Source organism: Euphorbia lathyris, chromosome 8 (assembly GCF_963576675.1).
Source record: "Euphorbia lathyris chromosome 8, ddEupLath1.1, whole genome shotgun sequence".
Taxonomy (NCBI): Eukaryota; Viridiplantae; Streptophyta; class Magnoliopsida; order Malpighiales; family Euphorbiaceae; genus Euphorbia; species Euphorbia lathyris.
In genome coordinates, this window is record NC_088917.1 from 84,446,823 (window position 1) to 84,454,098 (window position 7,276).

Below are 7,276 nucleotides of genomic sequence, written 5' to 3' on the forward strand. Positions count from 1 at the left end.
AAGGTCTATTATTAACGACAATCATAGAGAGTCCCAGAGAAGACCAGAACTGAGGATAAATAGAATCAAATTGAGTCATCGGCTCTGCGATACAGATAATGTCCGGTCTGTGAGTATGACAGATCAATTTCAAAGCTCTTTGAGTTTTGGGGTTATTTATCCCCTTACAGTTCCAGAACAGAGAGTTCATAAGTACAATTTAGGTGGCCAGCTTAGCCGTTTGGCTCTTGCTGTAACTGTATGTACCTCTTTTGGCATTTGCTTCTTTCGTTTAACCGTGGTCCAACTCTTGTCACTTTCTGAACCCTGTATTTGCAATTCTGAGACCACAATTGCAGGTTTCTGGGATGTCAGGCCTGGGTCCTGGTCAATTTCCTGATTTTAGTGAACTACCATCTCAAGATGTGTCGATGGAATGAAATCCATAGGGGGTTGAACAATGGAAATAGGCTTATTCCAATTCCAATCCGTTGATGCAGTTGGATCTCGCAGCAGAACATTCATTCTAAAAATACCCGTGGCTTTGACAGATGATGGCCCCATATACAATTCAATTGCGGTGTCTGATATTGGCTGTTTAGTTTCTAACTCTAACTCGTGTAGGCTGCTGGAGTCTGAAGCATAGTCTGCCCATCGGTTAGAGGTCTGTTTCTCATTTATTTGTGGCTGAACATCTTCTCTATTTACTTCCAACTCGTGCTCTACAGCTGACGAGGAAGCTTGCTGCTGTTTCTCAGGTTGTGCTAGGTCTCAGGGGTGGGGTGCAAGGTGTTGTTTGCCCTCCCTTTGCGGTTTTTTAGTCTCCTCTTTTCTCGAGTTACGGCGGTGTAGACACCGAGTCGGAGGACCTGTGACGAAAACCTGTAAACAAGACGGGCGAAGCGGTTGATTCCGAAAGTTTTAAAACAAAAATATATAATAAGAAAAGAAAAGTTGATGTGAGTCGCGGTCGTCAAGTGGACGGCTCGCGAGTCCTCAGCGACGTGGTGCTAGCGCCTCGTGTCAGCCGATGCGTGTCCGACGACAATTGGACGCACGCCCGGCAGCACGGGGCGCACGCTCGACACCCGGCAGCGCGGAGCGCGCGCTCGACGACCGTGGGGCACGCGCGCCCGACAGCGCGGGGCGCACGCCCGACGGCCGCTAGGCAAGCACGCCCGGCAGCCGCTGGGCGAGCGCCCAGCGACGTTGGGCAGACGCCCAACGCTCATTGGGCGAACGCCCAACGTCAGTTGGGCTCGCACGCCCAACGCTGGTTGGGCGCGAGCCCAACTGAAGTTGGGCGTACGCCCAACGATAGTTGGGCGTTCGCCCAACTAATGTTGGGCGTCCGCCCAACGAAAGTTGGGCGTTCGCCCAACATAAGTTGGGCGTTCGCCCAACTAGGTTGGGCGTTCGCCCAGCCGGCTTTGGGCGACGCCCAATTTTATTCGGGCGTCGCCCAAAGCTTCCGGGATCCGTTGCCTATTTAAGGCACGGATCCCCATGCATTTTAGAGGGAGGATTTTCTTGGATAGCTTTCTCACTCTAGACATTTTTAGAGAGAGAAAGTGAAATTTTTTGAGAAAAATATTTTTTTCTCAAAAAGTCCGAATTTCCCAAAAGTTAAAATTTTTACTAAAAAGACGAAAAACACAAAAAATCGGAAAATCACAACTCGTGGAATCGACCGACTTCGACTGTCAGATACCGATCTTGAGATATTATCCGAAGACTAGACTCGTTTTATTTTATTTAATTTATTTCCTTTATTTATTTATTTTTATGTTATAATTTTATTTATTTATTTATCACGTTTGATTTATTTTTTCGCGTTTATTTAATTCTCGTCTCGTATTAGATAAACGTTCGGTTTTGTTTTAAAATAAAAAACCTCGTTTTAATATCCCAATACGAACCGTGATCCGATTCAAAGGTAGTTCGGGATTAATAAAGACGTTGTAATTATAAGTTTTTAAAATTTTTCTAAATAACGTTTTAAATAAAAAACATCGTTTAGGAACCTCCGTTATAGACTATGATCCGCTCTCGGTAGTTCGGAGGTCCAAAACGATAGAATAGATCTAATTTAAAGCTTTTGAATAAATCTGGAAACAGTTGGAGCAGTTCTATAATTTTCCGTTTTCTGTCACTAAAGGCTGTTTACCGACGGATTTTCCATCGGTAAAGCTGCTGAAATGTAAAAAATGCTATTTTGGTCCCTCTTTCTCAACTTTTAGACCTTTGGTCCTTTATATATATATGTATATTTATGTAACACCTATTTTCAAGCTATTTTTAAATACTTTGTACATATAGTTATTTAATGTGTTTATATATTATTTTTCATTAATTTGATTTAATAAAAGTATATGTATATATATAGATTTTTCCTTTTTATTCATTTAAACTAGACATATTTAGGCATTTTGGGAGTATTTGGGATTATTTTCTATACATACTTATCATACATCTTTTTGGGAGGGATTAAATACTAATTTCTTATTCATAAATCTTATTCATTTTTTTGTGCTTTTGATTAAAATAAAAATTCATTATACTTATTAGTATTTTCATCACCATTTTTACTTATTAATGTATATTATTTTCTCTATTGTATTTTAATGGGTATTATTACTTATTTTTGTACACATGTATATCTATATATATTCACTATATTTTCCTACTTATATGTATATTCTTTCAAATGCATTTGGTTGGGTAAATTTTGGTTTAGTTGGTTTATTGTTGTGATTATGATAATGTTAAAGGTTAATTGAGTGAAAAGGGGAAAGTAAAATCACAAAAAGAGAGTTTAATTTGCTTATTTAAACTTAAAGTTTTCTAGATATTCCTAAAGTGTAAATAACGTTTTCTTGACATTTTCAAACCATTTCTCAAAACATCACGTTTTAAAACCTTAATTCGTTCCAACGACGGATTAAGCGAACCTTGTAATTAAAATTGCTTTTAATTGTAAATAATAGAGCTTTTGAATTGTTTTCATAACTAAATGGTTTCTTTGAACAAAATAAATTGACTTGTATGTTTAATCACGTTTTCTTGTTAAAACTTTTATCTCAACATTTTCGAACGCTCGAGTCGTTCCAACGGCGATTCGAGTGAACATCATTAAACGGGGTTTTGAAACGTACCTAAATCGTTCCAATGGTGATTAAGGTACGAACCATGTAAATAAACTCATTTTTGGGAAGTGAGTTTAGTTTAGAGTTAGTGTGTAATACGAAGCATAAATCACATTGTAAACAAATCAATTCTTCTCCCCCTCTCTCTCTCCTATGTATTTTGAACTGATGTAAATGGGTGATTCTTTACCAAAATGTCTTTCAATAATATATGCTCAAAACGGTTTTCAAAACGAGAAAGAAAAGGTTTCAAATGAATTTTAAACTTAAAGAAATATGCGATTAGTCCGTTATCGCCTAACACGCTGAGTAGGAGGCCGGTGGTTCATAACCGGACGATGTCGGGGTGCCTAGTAGCCTTTCTCCGGAAAGGAGCTAGCCTTCTCGGGTCGTACCTAAGTTTCGCGAACCCTCACCGGTCTCCCGCAAGGGATCGGTGTTCATTTTCCCATTCGTGGGTGGCGACTCTTCCATACTCCGAGCTCCGGTCCTGCCGAGCAGCTTGATTCCACGATTGGTTGCTTTCGGCGCCAATCACCGCTTACGTCGCCATGAGGTGTCCACCCCCCGGTCCGCCCGGGAGATTAGGCCGCGGCACCTCGTCTAACAAGTGGCGACTCTGCTGGGGAAGCGAGAAATTTGATTCCGAAAGGCGTGTATTAAGCCCTTAACGGGGACAGATCGTATTATTTCTTTTCGTATGCATTCATAAGCATTATTGCAAACCTTTTGGGTAATTTCTGCGAAACCTCTAGCGAGAGTCCATTCATCGCTCGAAGAGGCTAGTGTAAGTTCCCCCTTACAGTAAGGCGCCAAAGGGTCCCCATCCATTCGTTAGGGGCGAATTTGTGCGGTCCTGTGAGGTCCCGCGATCAGCCGTGTCAGCATATAGTAGCCTTAGAATTTGCCATAGGATTACCCGTTACCATTTTTGATGTGATGAATGAATCAGTTCGTGTTTTCAAATTTCCATGATACGTGTCTAATCCTAAAATAGGTAAAGAAAAAGAAACGATACGTTAATATATACTCTTAAACCGATATACAAACTACCCCAAAACATCGAAACAATTCGAACTAAAGACGACTTAGTCATCTCGTATGAATGAACTTGTGCGACCCGCCTGGTCCCTTTCCGTGTCCCAAAGAAGGCACATGTTCAGGAAATACGTTATGACGTAAGCACGTATTAGTATGAATCGGTTTGGTATTAAGGATAGTTATATCTCAATTCAAAAGACTATATTAACGGTAGCCGTTATTCACATTCTTTAAATAGGTTGGGATAAAACGAGATTATGACAGAACGAAAACAAAGAACATTTCTGTTTCGAATGACCCCGTTGTAACGTAAAGAGTTTCGCAAACGTGGCCCGTCCCTTCTGAATAAAAGACGAGCTCTTACGTTATGCCTTGTGTCGTTCTTAAGAGAAATGGACGTGTCCGCAAAAGTGACTAAGAAAATAGAAGAAAAGCAAAAATAAAATAACGACCAAAGTCATTCGGTATCTACGATATATATCCATCCCGAGGGTAGTTAAAGAAAATGAACAAATATCGTTAAATACGTGCCTCGAACTGGTATATACACCGCTTAAAAATCACGAAGCCGAATTAAACCAAACCACATAATTGCGCCATATGGACGAGACTGTGGGTTTGACTAATGACTCGATCATTTCGACCGTTACCAAAGCTACAAGAAATATGGCCCGATATGCACGTTTGCTTAAACTCGTGCCTAAATGAAAAAGAACGGTAATATCCTGCTTCGAATAAGCATGCGATTCAACGAAACGTTGATTTTCTATGACCACGCTAAGGTGAGATATCCCGTAGATTGGAAGGAATAAAGAGTTGTTTTTAGCCGAAAGATTACCGTGCGCTCAAACAAGACTCGCCGTCTTTTTACGTAGCCAAAACGAGCAAACGGATTCTTAACGCTAAAGACAAACACGTTACGCGATGAGTCCGTTCCTTAAAATAAAAAGTGCTTTCATCACTGAATGAACACGTGGTTACGTCTCTCGATAGATCCAAAAGATCCCGTCGTAATCCAAAAATCGAGACACGAACCCATGCGAATGAAAGAGAACGAATCATTGTCGATAACGAACGATTGAATCTAAAAGAATAACTCATACCGCGTCTAAAACCGAGATGCGCTCAAAGGGAGTCAAAACCCGAACTAATGCGTCTCGCAAAATGACAAAAGACAAGTTATTCCGAAAGGGACAATCCATTTGGTCGATATCTTAGTCACTGAATGCTGATACGTTAAAACGAACTGTGTTGTCTGATGGATGATTTACTTTTCCACAATAATCGACGGCATCATGCGTCCCCTGGACCGCAATGTGAGCCCCAAACCAAAATCCTAAGAAAGAGACTTGGACCATCGAGTGCGTGGAGGAATAAGGGTGGAAGAGAGATGTTGTGATACGTGTAATTAGACTAACGTTTGTTCTTCTTATCTTATATATCCGTAAATAAATAAACGCACACACCACAAATCATGCATATAAAATCATACATACATACTAATGGATGACCGTTCGCGCAGACTTCATCATTAAGAGATTGTGGTTTCGCGAGAGTAACCGGTTAGTCAGGCAGTTTGATCAGCTACAGATTGACAGTTCTGAATCGGCAGTTGTGGCTTCTGAATCATCTTCATCCGAGTATACTCAGTCTTCAGTCAGTATGTCTGCAACCGACGAAAAAGTGGTCGAATTGGAAAACTCTGTGAACAATATCAATGATCAGTTGGCCGCAATTTTGGCCCAGCTCGCTGAGCTAGCATTGAAGGATAACAAAAGTGGTAGCAAACGCGCTGAGAATGAAGTGAACACCGGTCCCCGCTTCGGGAACGAGGATGACTATTAGGATTATATCCAGAAACAGCTTGAGAAAGAGAAGGCTAAGGAGGAGGAGTGGAAGCAGCACATCACTCAGGAAGTGCAGGATCTGCGTGGGGGAAGTTCCGGGAGTCAAGACTTTTATAATTTGAAGAACTGCTTGTCGGCAACGGCTTTGCCCCTGAAATTCCGACTCCCGGACATGAAGAAGTTCGACGGAACTGGGGATCCTACTGCCCATATGAATCAGTATGTTGCTGTGATGAAGCACACGATCCTGACTGAGGATCAAGTCCTGGGGCTGTTTAACACTTATCTAGAGGGGGCTGCCCTCACATGGTTTCATGCGTTGCCGATGGTGACGAAGAGGGATTGGAAAGAGTTAGCAAAGTCATTCATCGCTCAGTATAGCTTCAACACCATGCTTGAGGTCACTTTGAAGGAACTTGAGAGCACTAAGCAGCAGACTGGGGAATCTTTTTCCGATTTTGTAAGAAGATGGAGGGCCAAGGCCGCGGTTATGAAGCAGAAGCCGCTTGAGCAGGATCAGATCCGAATGGTAGTCGGTAACACATTGCCGTATATTAAGAATCAGCTGCGGTACATGCCTTTTACCAATTTCAACCAAATGTATAGCTGCGCCTTGACAGTTGAGGGGGACGGAGAACCAAAGAAAGCTTATACCAAGTGGACGAAGTCTGGATATAGTGCCGGAGGGCCAAGTGCGAGTGCAGAATCCGCAGCAGTGAAAGTGCTTGATCTTAATGCTATCGAAAAGAGGCAGTTCGCCAAATTCGATCAGACCTACGCAAAAGTTTTTGAACGATTACAGAAAAAGGGGTTGTTGAAAGCTCTTACTCCTTATAACAAAGCTCCGCCCACTCAGCAGATACAAGCTAGGGGATACTGCGAATTCCACAGCAGTTATGGGCATACTATTGAGAACTGTGAGAGGTTGAAGCACGAGATCCAAGATTTGATTGAGGAGAAGAAGATAGCTGATCCTTCGTCAGCGAACCCTTCCACTAGGCGTAATCCATTGCCTAATCATAGGGTGAGCATGATCGGAGTCGGTCTGAAAGAAAGTATAGTGATGGAATCCTTCGAGGATGGCGAAGAAGAGTTGTTGGACTCCTATGAGAAAAGTAATGTGGGAAACGGTTTATACGTGTCTATTTTGGAGGAAGAGCCAATGGAAGAAGTCATGGATGATGGAACTAAAACTGAGAAAACCGAGGAAGTATCATCTCGGAGGATCATGCCTGTGTTGAAACTGTTTAGTGGGGTAGAAGA